The sequence below is a fragment of the Calliphora vicina genome, chromosome 2, assembly GCF_958450345.1.
Source record: "Calliphora vicina chromosome 2, idCalVici1.1, whole genome shotgun sequence".
In the NCBI taxonomy this organism is placed as follows: domain Eukaryota; kingdom Metazoa; phylum Arthropoda; class Insecta; order Diptera; family Calliphoridae; genus Calliphora; species Calliphora vicina.
Genome location: NC_088781.1, coordinates 134,491,921 through 134,504,701, shown reverse-complemented (window position 1 = coordinate 134,504,701; position 12,781 = coordinate 134,491,921).

Sequence of the window (12,781 nt, the reverse complement as noted above, 5' to 3'; positions counted from 1 at the left end):
ATGAGTAAAAAAAAATTTCTATAAAAATATTTTCATGGAAACATTTTTTTTTTAATTTTGTTGGAAAAGAAAATTTTTTTTCAATTATTTTTTAAAATTTTAATTTTTTTTTTAAATTTAAAATTATTTTTTTAATTTTTGGTGAAAAAAAATTCGGGTTAAAAAATATTTTTTTCGATTTTGACTCATTGTAGGTCCAACTTACTATGGTCTTATATACGTCGTTGCAAAGGTATTTGAAATATCTATCATTAAATATCCATATTGTCTATACTAATGACTTAGTAATCCAGATATAGGTAAAAAATTGGTCAAAAATCGAGCTTGTCCTGGTTTTTTCCTCATTCTCAGCCATTTGTGGACCGATTTTGCTGATTTTAAATAGGAAATTTCTCGAAAGCATGTCTGACAGAATTATTGAAGATTTGGATCCCGAAGATATCTGGGGTCTTCAGAAAATTGATTTCAACAGACAGACGGACATGGCTTAATCGACTCCGCTATCGATAAGGATCCAGAATATATATACTTTATAGGGTCGGCAAATTATAATGTGGAAATGACAAACTTATATATACCCTTCTCACGAAGGTAAAGTGTATAATTATGTCAAGATTTATTTCATTAGTAGAATTTGTCTTAACAAATATTTTTAGCATTAAATATTTTAAGCTGCTATATTGCCATACATTCTAATTAAAAAATGTTAAGATTAATTTTTGTGGGAAAAAATGTCAGGAAATACTTTTTGGTGAAAATCTCTTTGGATAAAATATGTCCTGACATATGTCTTGATATATTTTCTTTAGTGAAATATGTCTTGACATATTTTCTTTAGTAAAATCTGTCTTGACATATTTTCTTTAGTAAAATATGTCTTGACATATTTTCTTTAGTAAAATATGTCTTGACATATTTTTGTTTAGTAAAAAATGTCTTGACATATTTTTGTTTAGTAAAGTGTGTCATGATATAGTTTTGTTTAGTAAAATGTGTCTTGATATAGTTTTGTTTAGTTAAATGTGTCTAGACATATTTTCTTTAGTAAAATATGTCTTGATATATTTTCTTTAGTAAAATATGTCTTGACATATTTTCTTTAGTAAAATATGTCTTGACATATTTTCTTTAGTAAAATATGTCTTGACATATTTTCTTTAGTAAAATATGTCTTGACATATTTTCTTTAGTAAAATATGTCTTGACATATTTTCTTTAGTAAAATATGTCTTGACATATTTTCTTTAGTAAAATATGTCTTGACATATTTTCTTTAGTAAAATATGTCTTGACATATTTTCTTTAGTAAAATATGTCTTGACATATTTTCTTTAGTAAAATATGTCTTGACATATTTTCTTTAGTAAAATATGTCTTGACATATTTTCTTTAGTAAAATATGTCTTGACATATTTTCTTTAGTAAAATATGTCTTGACATATTTTCTTTAGTAAAATATGTCTTGACATATTTTCTTTAGTAAAATATGTCTTGACATATTTTCTTTAGTAAAATATGTCTTGACATATTTTCTTTACTAAAATATGTCAAGACATATTTTCTTTACTAAAATATGTCAAGACATATTTTCTTTACTAAAATATGTCAAGACATATTTTCTTTAGTAAAATATGTCTTGACATATTTTCTTTAATAAAATATGTCAAGACATATTTTCTTTACTAAAATATGTCAAGACATATTTTCTTTACTAAAATATGTCAAGACATATTTTCTTTACTAAAATATGTCAAGACATATTTTCTTTACTAAAATATGTCAAGACATATTTCCTTTACTAGAATATGTTTTGACATATTTTCTTTAATAAAATATGTCTTGACATATTTTCTTTAGTAAAATATGTCTTGACATATTTTCTTTACTATAGTAAACTATGTCTTGACATGTTCTCTTTACTAAAATATGTCTTGACATATTTTCTTTAGTAAAATATGTCTTGACATATTTTCTTTACTAAAATATCTCTTGACATTTTTTCTATAGTAAACTATGTCTTGACATATTTTCATAAGTAAAATATGTCTTGACATATTTTCTTTAGAAAAATATGTCTTGACATATTAATATGTTTTGACATATTTTCTTTAGTAAAATATGTCTTGACATATATTTTTTAATAAAATATGTCTTGACATGTTTTTTTTAGTAAAATATATCTTGACATATTTTAGTTAGTTAAATATGTCTTGACATATTTTCTTTAGTAAAAAATGTCTTGACATATTTTCTTTAGTAAAAAATGTCTTGAAATATTTTCTTTACTAAAATATGTCTTGACATATTTTCTTTACTAAAATATGTCAAGACATATTTCCTTTACTAGAATATGTTTTGACATATTTTCTTTACTAAAATATGTCTTGACATTTTTTATGTAGTAAAATATGTCTTGACATTTTTTATGTAGTAAAATATGTCTTGGTATATTCTCTTTTGGAATATATGTCTTGACATAACTTCTTAAGTTAAATATGTCTTGACATATTTTAAATTTACATATATTCTTCAGTAAAATATGTCTTAAGTTATGTTCTTTATTAAAATATGTCTTGACATATTTGCGTTAGTAAAATATATCTGGACATATGATTTTTATTTTAATAAATAATTTATTTCACTTAAATCTATTTATAATATCCTCAAACTATAATATTCATTATGTACCATCTCTGATAATTTACCATCCCTGCCAGTTTGCAGTAAACCACAAATCTTCGTTATCAACCGATTGCAGTTTCATGCATTGCAACATCACCATCATCATTATAATTTTATGCCAGTAATGCTACGGATGTAGTATAAAGTATGATGCAACAATTAATATGACTTCTCAACCAAAAATATGTGGATTTGTTGTAATCAATAGAAAAAATTACAACAATATGCCACAAATATCTTAAGTCAGATTAAAAGTGAATTCAGCAGGTTTTTTGTTTGTTTTTGGGTGACTGCTCTATAGAAGCTAGGAAGTATATTAAATGTAGCTTTGCAGATGTAGCCACAAAACCACAATTAAGTACTATATAAAAGAATAACTTCAAATTGAATCTTGAAAAGGTTTATTTTAATAAAAAATCTTTAAGAATACCAAAATACAAAATTTTAAGCGGGTAATTTGTAGCATTTACCTTCCCAATTTGTATTTGCAAATTTGTAGTTTTGTGGTTGAGTTAGAAAACAGTTTTTTTCGATTTTTTTTTCTGATTTAAAATTGAAGCTTTCATATTATTTATTGCAGATTTGTCGACATTCTTTATTTATTATGTAGCTTAACTAAAATTCGTTTTGATTGTACAGAAACTTCTTTATTACTCTTCAGTATTTACCAGCAAAACTGGCTATGAAAACAAAATTTTGTTTGGCCATTTAGAAAAAAAGTGAATCAACACAGAAGAAAAAAAATAATATTGAAATCTAGGTTATGTTTAATGTAAACGAAAGTAAAAGCTTCCAATAATCTCTAACGACATGAACCAGTTTTTCATTTCTTTTCTGGTTTTTTTGCTTCTGTATGATTTTGCTTCATAATAATGTTGTGGTTTGGATTTTTTTTTCTAAAGCACATTACGAGTCCACATATCCTTTTATACATGAATATTACACTGGCTCCAATTTCATGCACGTTGTGCATCAGATCGGTCTCTTTCTCGTTCGGTGTTGATTGTCAAAGTTGCGTACATTGACATAGATTTAGGTTTGTTGGCGGTTGTATGTAGTTTTTTTTCCTTTTCCTTCATTTTGGTATAATTTTCAATTTTGTAGGTTAATAAATTCAGGTTGTTGTAGTTTTATTTTTTTTTGCAATTTTTTTTTAATACAAGAGTAAAACTATTGTAGGCGACTTGTAGTGTGTTGTGTTTGGTGGCAATAAATTAGCACACAATTGTGTGATACTGATTTAGTAGCGTGTTTTGCTGACATTTCCCACTGCAAATTTATGCCAAAAAAATCTTCAAAAAGGCAGTGTGAAAAAATTAGTTTTGATTTTGCAAAAAAGCCTAATTAAAATTCTAAAGAGGCGGTTTTTTATTTTTGGTTTCAGAAGTTTAATAATTTGTCATGAATAAAACAGTAATATAATTTGTTTATAGGAGTGTAAGGTATGAAGTTTAGGGAGTTTTTTTTACTCGTGACATTTTTTTCATAAGGAAAAATATTTTGTTTATTTAATTAACAAAAATTTATAGAAAACATGTCAAGACACTTTAGATTGATGCTGGAGAGAATGTGTGTCAAGAAAATATTTCAATACATATTTATGTCAAGTCATATTTTTGTGGAAAAATATTTCAAAAATATTTTTGTTGTGAAATTATGTCAAGACATATTTTAATACAGAAAATATGTTCAGATTTATTTTTTATAGAAAATATGTCAAGATATATTTTTTAGAGAAAATATGTCAAGACATATTTTGTGGAGACAACATGTCAAGACATATTTTGTGGAGACAACATGTCAAGACATATTTTATGGAGAAAATATGTCAAGACATATTTTATGGAGAAAATATGTCAAGCCATATTTTATGGAGAAAATATGTCAAAACATATTTTATGGAGAAAATATGTCAAGACATATTTTGTGGAGAAAATATGTCAAGCCATATTTTGTGGAGAAAATATTTCAAGACATATTTTATGGAGAAAATATGTCAAGACATATTTTGTGGAGAAAATATGTCAAGCCATATTTTGTGGAAAAAATATTTCAAGACATATTTTATGGAGAAAATATGTCAAGACATATTTTATGGAGAAAATATGTCAAGACATATTTTATGGAGAAAATATGTCAAGACATATTTTATGGAGAAAATATGTCAAGACATATTTTATGGAGAAAATATGTCAAGACATATTTTATGGAGAAAATATGTCAAGACATATTTTGTGGAGAAAATATGTCAAGACATATTTTGTGGAGAAAATATGTCAAGACATATTTTATGGAGAAAATATGTCAAGATATATTTTATGGAGAAAATATGTCAAGACATATTTTATGGAGAAAATATGTCAAGACATATTTTATGGAGAAAATATGTCAAGACATATTTTATGGAGAAAATATGTCAAGACATATTTTATGGAGAAAATATGTCAAGACATATTTAATGGAGAAAATATGTCAAGACATATTTTATGGAGAAAATATGTCAAGACATATTTTATGGAGAAAATATGTCAAGATATATTTTATGGAGAAAATATGTCAAGATATATTTTATGGAGAAAATATGTCAAGACATATTTTGTGGAGAAAATATGTCAAGACATATTTTATGGAGAAAATATGTCAAGATATATTTTATGGAGAAAATATGTCAAGACATATTTTATGGAGAAAATATGTCAAGACATATTTTATGGAGAAAATATGTCTTGACATATTTTCTCGGCAATAAATTAGCACACAATTGTGTGATACTGATTTAGTAGCGTGCTTTGCTGACATTTCCCACTGCAAATTTATGCCAAAAAAATCTTCAAAAAGGCAGTGTGAAAAAATTAGTTTTGATTTTGCAAAAAAGCCTAATTAAAATTCTAAAGAGGCGGTTTTTTATTTTTGGTTTCAGAAGTTTAATAATTTGTCATGAATAAAACAGTAATATAATTTGTTTATAGGAGTGTAAGGTATGAAGTTTAGGGAGTTTTTTTTACTCGTGACATTTTTTTCATAAGGAAAAATATTTTGTTTATTTAATTAACAAAAATTTATAGAAAACATGTCAAGACACTTTAGATTGATGCTGGAGAGAATGTGTGTCAAGAAAATATTTCAATACATATTTATGTCAAGTCATATTTTTGTGGAAAAATATTTCAAAAATATTTTTGTTGTGAAATTATGTCAAGACATATTTTAATACAGAAAATATGTTCAGATTTATTTTTTATAGAAAATATGTCAAGATATATTTTTTAGAGAAAATATGTCAAGACATATTTTGTGGAGACAACATGTCAAGACATATTTTGTGGAGACAACATGTCAAGACATATTTTATGGAGAAAATATGTCAAGACATATTTTATGGAGAAAATATGTCAAGCCATATTTTATGGAGAAAATATGTCAAAACATATTTTATGGAGAAAATATGTCAAGACATATTTTGTGGAGAAAATATGTCAAGCCATATTTTGTGGAGAAAATATTTCAAGACATATTTTATGGAGAAAATATGTCAAGACATATTTTGTGGAGAAAATATGTCAAGCCATATTTTGTGGAAAAAATATTTCAAGACATATTTTATGGAGAAAATATGTCAAGACATATTTTATGGAGAAAATATGTCAAGACATATTTTATGGAGAAAATATGTCAAGACATATTTTATGGAGAAAATATGTCAAGACATATTTTATGGAGAAAATATGTCAAGACATATTTTATGGAGAAAATATGTCAAGACATATTTTGTGGAGAAAATATGTCAAGACATATTTTGTGGAGAAAATATGTCAAGACATATTTTATGGAGAAAATATGTCAAGATATATTTTATGGAGAAAATATGTCAAGACATATTTTATGGAGAAAATATGTCAAGACATATTTTATGGAGAAAATATGTCAAGACATATTTTATGGAGAAAATATGTCAAGACATATTTAATGGAGAAAATATGTCAAGACATATTTTATGGAGAAAATATGTCAAGACATATTTTATGGAGAAAATATGTCAAGATATATTTTATGGAGAAAATATGTCAAGATATATTTTATGGAGAAAATATGTCAAGACATATTTTGTGGAGAAAATATGTCAAGACATATTTTATGGAGAAAATATGTCAAGATATATTTTATGGAGAAAATATGTCAAGACATATTTTATGGAGAAAATATGTCAAGACATATTTTATGGAGAAAATATGTCAAGACATATTTTATGGAAAAAATATGTCAAGACATATTTTATGGAGAAAATATGTCTTGACATATTTTATGGAGAAAATATGTCAAGACATATTTTATGGAGAAAATATGTCAAGACATATTTTATGGAAAAAATATGTCAAGACATATTTTATGGAGAAAATATGTCAAGACATATTTTGTGGAGAAAATATGTCAAGACATATTTTATGGAGAAAATATGTCAAGATGTATTTTTTAGAGAAAATATGTCAAGACATATTTTATGGAAAAAATATGTCAAGACATATTTTATGGAGAAAATATGTCAAGACATATTTTGTGGAGAAAATATGTCAAGACATATTTTATGGAGAAAATATGTCAAGATGTATTTTTTAGAGAAAATATGTCAAGTTGTATGTTTTGAAAGAAAATATGTCAAGACATATTTTAGTACAGAAAATATGTCAAGATTTATTGTTTTACAGAAAATATGTCAAGTAATATTTTTTGAAAGAAAATATGTCAAAGCATTTTTGGTGAAGAAAATATGTCAAGACATATTTTGTGGAGAAATTATGTTAAGAAATTTTAGAAAGAAAAATATAAAAACATGCATTTTTGGCAAAAATATATTAATAAATATTTTTTAGACAAAAATATATGAACATTCGTTTTTAGAGGAAATATGTCAAGACATTTTTCTCTAAAAAAATATGTTTTCTCTTCGTAAAATGTCTACATATTTGACCTACTAAAATATGACTTGGGTATTTTTGTAACAAAATTTGCTTGACAAAAATATGTCTTGACACATTTGCTCTACAAAAATGTCTTGACAAAGTTCCTCTACAAAAATATGTCTTGACATATATTCTCTTAAGAAATATGTTTTGACAGATTTTTGATATATTTGATTTTGATATATTTTGGTAACAAAATATGCTTGACAAAACTATGTCTTGACATATTTTTTCTTAAGAAATATGTCTTGACATATTTTCGCTAAAAAATGTGAGTTTACCTATTTTCTGCAACTAAATTTGTCTTGACATATTTCCCAAAAATTATAACTTGACATATTAACTCAATAATATACATAGTAGGTCTTTAAATTTTTTCTTACTTTAAAACAATTTCCTAATAATTTTGTTAACAAAGTTTCTTGATTTTTTTTTTTTAGCCACTCCTTTTATGTAAGCAAATTTTTCACATTTCCTCTATAATTCCAAACTCCTTAATTTAACTGCAATTACCCATTATTGCATTAACATAGATTAATACATCGTTTTGTATTTAATTTGAAATTCATTATCTCGTTTAAATAAATCATGGCATGATTTGTTTACACCCATTTAAAAAAAAAGAAAATCCACTAAAAAAACACTTAGACTTTCTAAAAACAATAATTCAGTTGTAATTTTTTCCATAAAACAATTTAATATCTTTTTAATTAATTTTGATTAAAAAAGATTAACATTTTGTCGATTGTAGTTTTGTTTAAATGAATGTTATGCTTACGCAATTTAATGATTTTTGTTTTAACAATTTAATTGACCTCTTTTTGGTGGTCAGAAAAAAACAAAAATGTAAAAACACTGAAACTGTGCTGTAACTTGCCGCAAAAAACTAACTAACATGAACTGCAACTGCTGTAACTTGCCACATTTGTTACAGAAAAAAAAACACTTGTTATAGATCTGTTAGAATTTCAACAAAAAGCATTTAGAAACTGAAGAATTTAGTGCCACCAAAAAACACCAACTGACATGGGCTCTAACCAAAAGCAGTTTCGTTTTTGTCGTTTTTAGTGGATTTCTATGATGTCTGTGGGGCAGTTAAACATTGTGTAGACTAGTTGCCACTTAAGATTGATGCTGGTTGTAGTTCTTTGTCATTAAAGGTAGCTGTACAGTGAAAAATTAAGTAACATTTTAACAGTAGTTATGTTTGTACAAACACTGCCATTTGATGTCGTACTTTTGGAGAGAAAATATGTCAAGACAATATGTCAAGACATATTTTTCTGAAGAAAATATTTCAAGACATATTTGTGCTGTCTTTGATCTGACCAAAGAACAAACATATTTTTTGTAGGAAATATGTCAAGACATCATTTTTTTTTGGAGAAAATATTTCAAGACATAATTTTATGAAAAGACATATTTTTTTGCGAAAATATGTTAAGACATACATTTTTGGAGAAAATATGTCAAGACAAAACTTTTTTGAGAAAACATGTCAAGACATATTTTGTGGAGAAAATAAAAAATATGTCTTGACAATAGAAAATTTGTGTTGACATATTTTTTCCAAAAATTTGTCTTGACATATTTTCTCCAAAAATGTATGTCTTAACATATTTTCTCCAAAAAAAGAATTATGTCTTGAAATATTTTCTCCAAAAAAAATGATGTCTTGAGATATTTTCTTCATAAAATATGTTTGTTCTTTGGTCAGATCAAAGACAGCTCCTTGACATATTTTCTCCAGAAAAATATGCCTTGACATATTTTCTCCAGAAAAATATGCCTTGACATATTTTCTCCAGAAAAATATGTCTTGACATATTTTCTCCAGAAAAATATGTCTTGACATATTTTCTCCAGAAAAATATGTCTTGACATATTTTCTCCAGAAAAATATGTCTTGACATATTTTCTACAGAAAAATATGTCTTGACATATTTTCTACAGAAAAATATGTCTTGACATATTTTCTACAGAAAAATATGTCTTGACATATTTTCTACAGAAAAATATGTCTTGACATATTTTCTACAGAAAAATATGTCTTGACATATTTTCTACAGAAAAATATGTCTTGACCAGAAAAATATGTCTTGACATATTTTCTCCAAAATTTATGTCTTGACATATTTTCTCCAAAATTTATGTCTTGACATATTTTCTCCAAAATTTATGTCTTGACATATTTTCTCCAAAATTTATGTCTTGACATATTTTCTCTAAAATTTCTGTCTTGACATATTTTCTCCAAAATTTATCTCTTGACATATTTTCTCCAAAATTTATGTTTTGACATATTTTCTCCAAAATTTATGTCTTGACATATTTTCTCCAAAATTTATGTCTTGACATATTTTCTCCAAAATTTATGTCTTGACATATTTTCTCCAAAATTTATGTCTTGACATATTTTCTCTAAAATTTCTGTCTTGACATATTTTCTCCAAAATTTATCTCTTGACATATTTTCTCCAAAATTTATGTTTTGACATATTTTTTTCCAAAATTTATGTCTTGACATATTTTGTCCAAAATTTATGTCTTGACATATTTTCTCCAGAAAAATATGCCTTGTATTATTTTCTCCAGAAAAAATAAGTTTTGACATATTTTCACCAAAATTTATGTCTTGACATATTTTATCTACAAAATATATCTTGACATGTGTTCTCCAAAAAATATATCTTGACATAATTTCTCTACAAAATTATATCTTGACATATTTTCTGTTAAAATATATCTTCAAAAAATATGTTTGTTCTTTGGTCAGACGTATTTTCTCCAGAAAAATATGTCTTGACATATTTTCTCCAAAATTTATGTCTTGACATATTTTCTCCAAAATTTATGTCTTGATATATTTTTCCCAAAATTTATGTCTTGACATATTTTCTCTAAAATTTGTGTCTTGACATATTTTTTTTCCAAAATTCATGCCTGACATATTTTCTCCAAAATTTATGTCTTGACATATTTTCTCCAGAAAAATATGCCTTGTATTATTTTCTCCAGAAAAATATGTCTTGACATATTTTCCTCAAAATTTATGTCTTCACATATTATCTCCAAAAATGTATGAAATATTTTCTCAAAAAAGTTTTGACTTGAAATATTTTCTCCAAAAAATATGACTGTTCTTTGGTCAGAGCAAAGTATCTTCTAGTCGACCATGATTAAACTTGTTTCAAACTTCATGTAACTGGTTTTAGGTATTTGTTTTTGGGTGAATTTTAATGACGTTTAGATGAGCTTTATTTGTATAGACTTATGCACAAGTACCTACAAAACACACAAACATAAATAGATACACTCATATAACATCTCATTTCATTTTATATGGCTGAAGTGTTTGGAACCCATCAGCTTTAAATTTAGCATCACACAGACTCTACTAATGCCTACAATTATTATGCAATTGTAGCTGCTGGTGGGGATGGATGAATGGATGGTGGTGCTGTTAACAAAAGGAGGCAGGTACATACAAACATTGTTTGGTAAGAAACGGTTAATGTTGTTTTGGCCACTGCAACTTAAACCAACAATTTGAATTTGTTATTTTTTTGGGGGGGCCTAGATTTCCTGTTGATAGTTTTTGTTTTGTAAAATGTAATTTTAGCTGGTCTTAGATGTAGCTGTTTAAGCATTTAATGGCTGCTTGTGTTTGTTTTAGTTAAAGATTTATTGATTTTTTTTCTTGTGGCTCTTCTTTAGGCCGTAGATTTCCTCTTTTTAATGCACTCTTCTTAATGTTTTTAATGTTTAACAAAAAATCTGTTATTATTTGTTTTGTTCGGCAGAGTTTTTCTTCATCTATTTCTTTATTTATTTAAACTGTTGGTTGGTTGCTTGTTTAGCTGCCTGCCTGCCTGCCTGCTTTGTTAATTTGGCCAGTAGTCAAGGTTGTTGTTAAGACCTGATTGAGTTTCAGTTGGCCTGTTGTGTTTTTCTAAACACACTTTTTTTTGTTTGAACAGATTTTCTTACGTTTTTGGTGATTTATATTACAATAGTTAAGATCTTTGCCGTTGTTTGGAGTTGTGTTTTGGGCTATAGGATATCTACCAGTTTTTTGTTTGAGTAATTCATTGTTTAAGCAACAGAGGTTGAGGCTTTTCATGTGTGTTTCAACCAGCGCTGTTCTAGAAGCTTAATTATGTGCATAAAGTGTTTGTTTTTTTGATGTTGCAGTTGTCTGTTTATGATACAGTGGGGTTTCAGTTCGGGAGTTCTATTTTAGCAAATAAAAATTCCTTATATTTGAGATATTTATCAGGGCTAAATCTTTAATACCGAAGAACACTTGTGTGGAGGCTTGGTGAATTCATGGACCGATAGTAAATAATTTCAATACACTTCATCCTGGGGTCTAAAATCACTCTTTGGTGTTCAAAATTGCGACCTGTACTTTGCGCACAAAGTTTACTTGGACATCCAGCCTGAAAGACGTACGGAAGGTCGGACATCGTTAAAGCAACTCGGAATGTGATCTGATTAGTCTGTTTGAAAGTGGGTGTTAGACCAATATTTTTACCAGTACGAATCTCTTTCTGAGTCAATTTAAAGATATCCGTCCGTCTGTCTGTCCATGCAAAAACCTGTACTTTGCGCACAAAGTTTTCTGGGACAGCTAGACTGAAAGACGGACGGAAGGTCGGACATCGTTAAAGCGACTCAGAATGTAATCTGATTAGTCTATTTAAAAGTGGGTGTTAGACCAATATTTTTACCAGTATGAATATCTTTTTGAGTTGATTTAAATATGTCCGCCCGTCTGTATGTCCATGCAAAAACATGTTTGGGACAGCTAGACTGAAAGACGGACGGAAGGTCGGACATCGTTAAAGCAACTCAGAATATGATCCTATTAGTCTATTTGAAAGTAGGTATTAGACCAATATTTTTACCAGTATGAACCTCTTTCTGAGTCGATTTGAAGATGTCTGTCCGTCTGTCTGTCCATGCAGAAACCTGTACGTTGCGCACAAAGTTTTCTGGGACAGCTAGACTGAAAGACGGACGGAAGGTCGGACATCGTTAAAGCGAGTCAGAATATGATCTTATTAGTTTATTTAAAAGTGGGAGTTAGATAATTATTTTTACCAGTATGAATCTCTTTCTTAGTCGATTTAAAGATG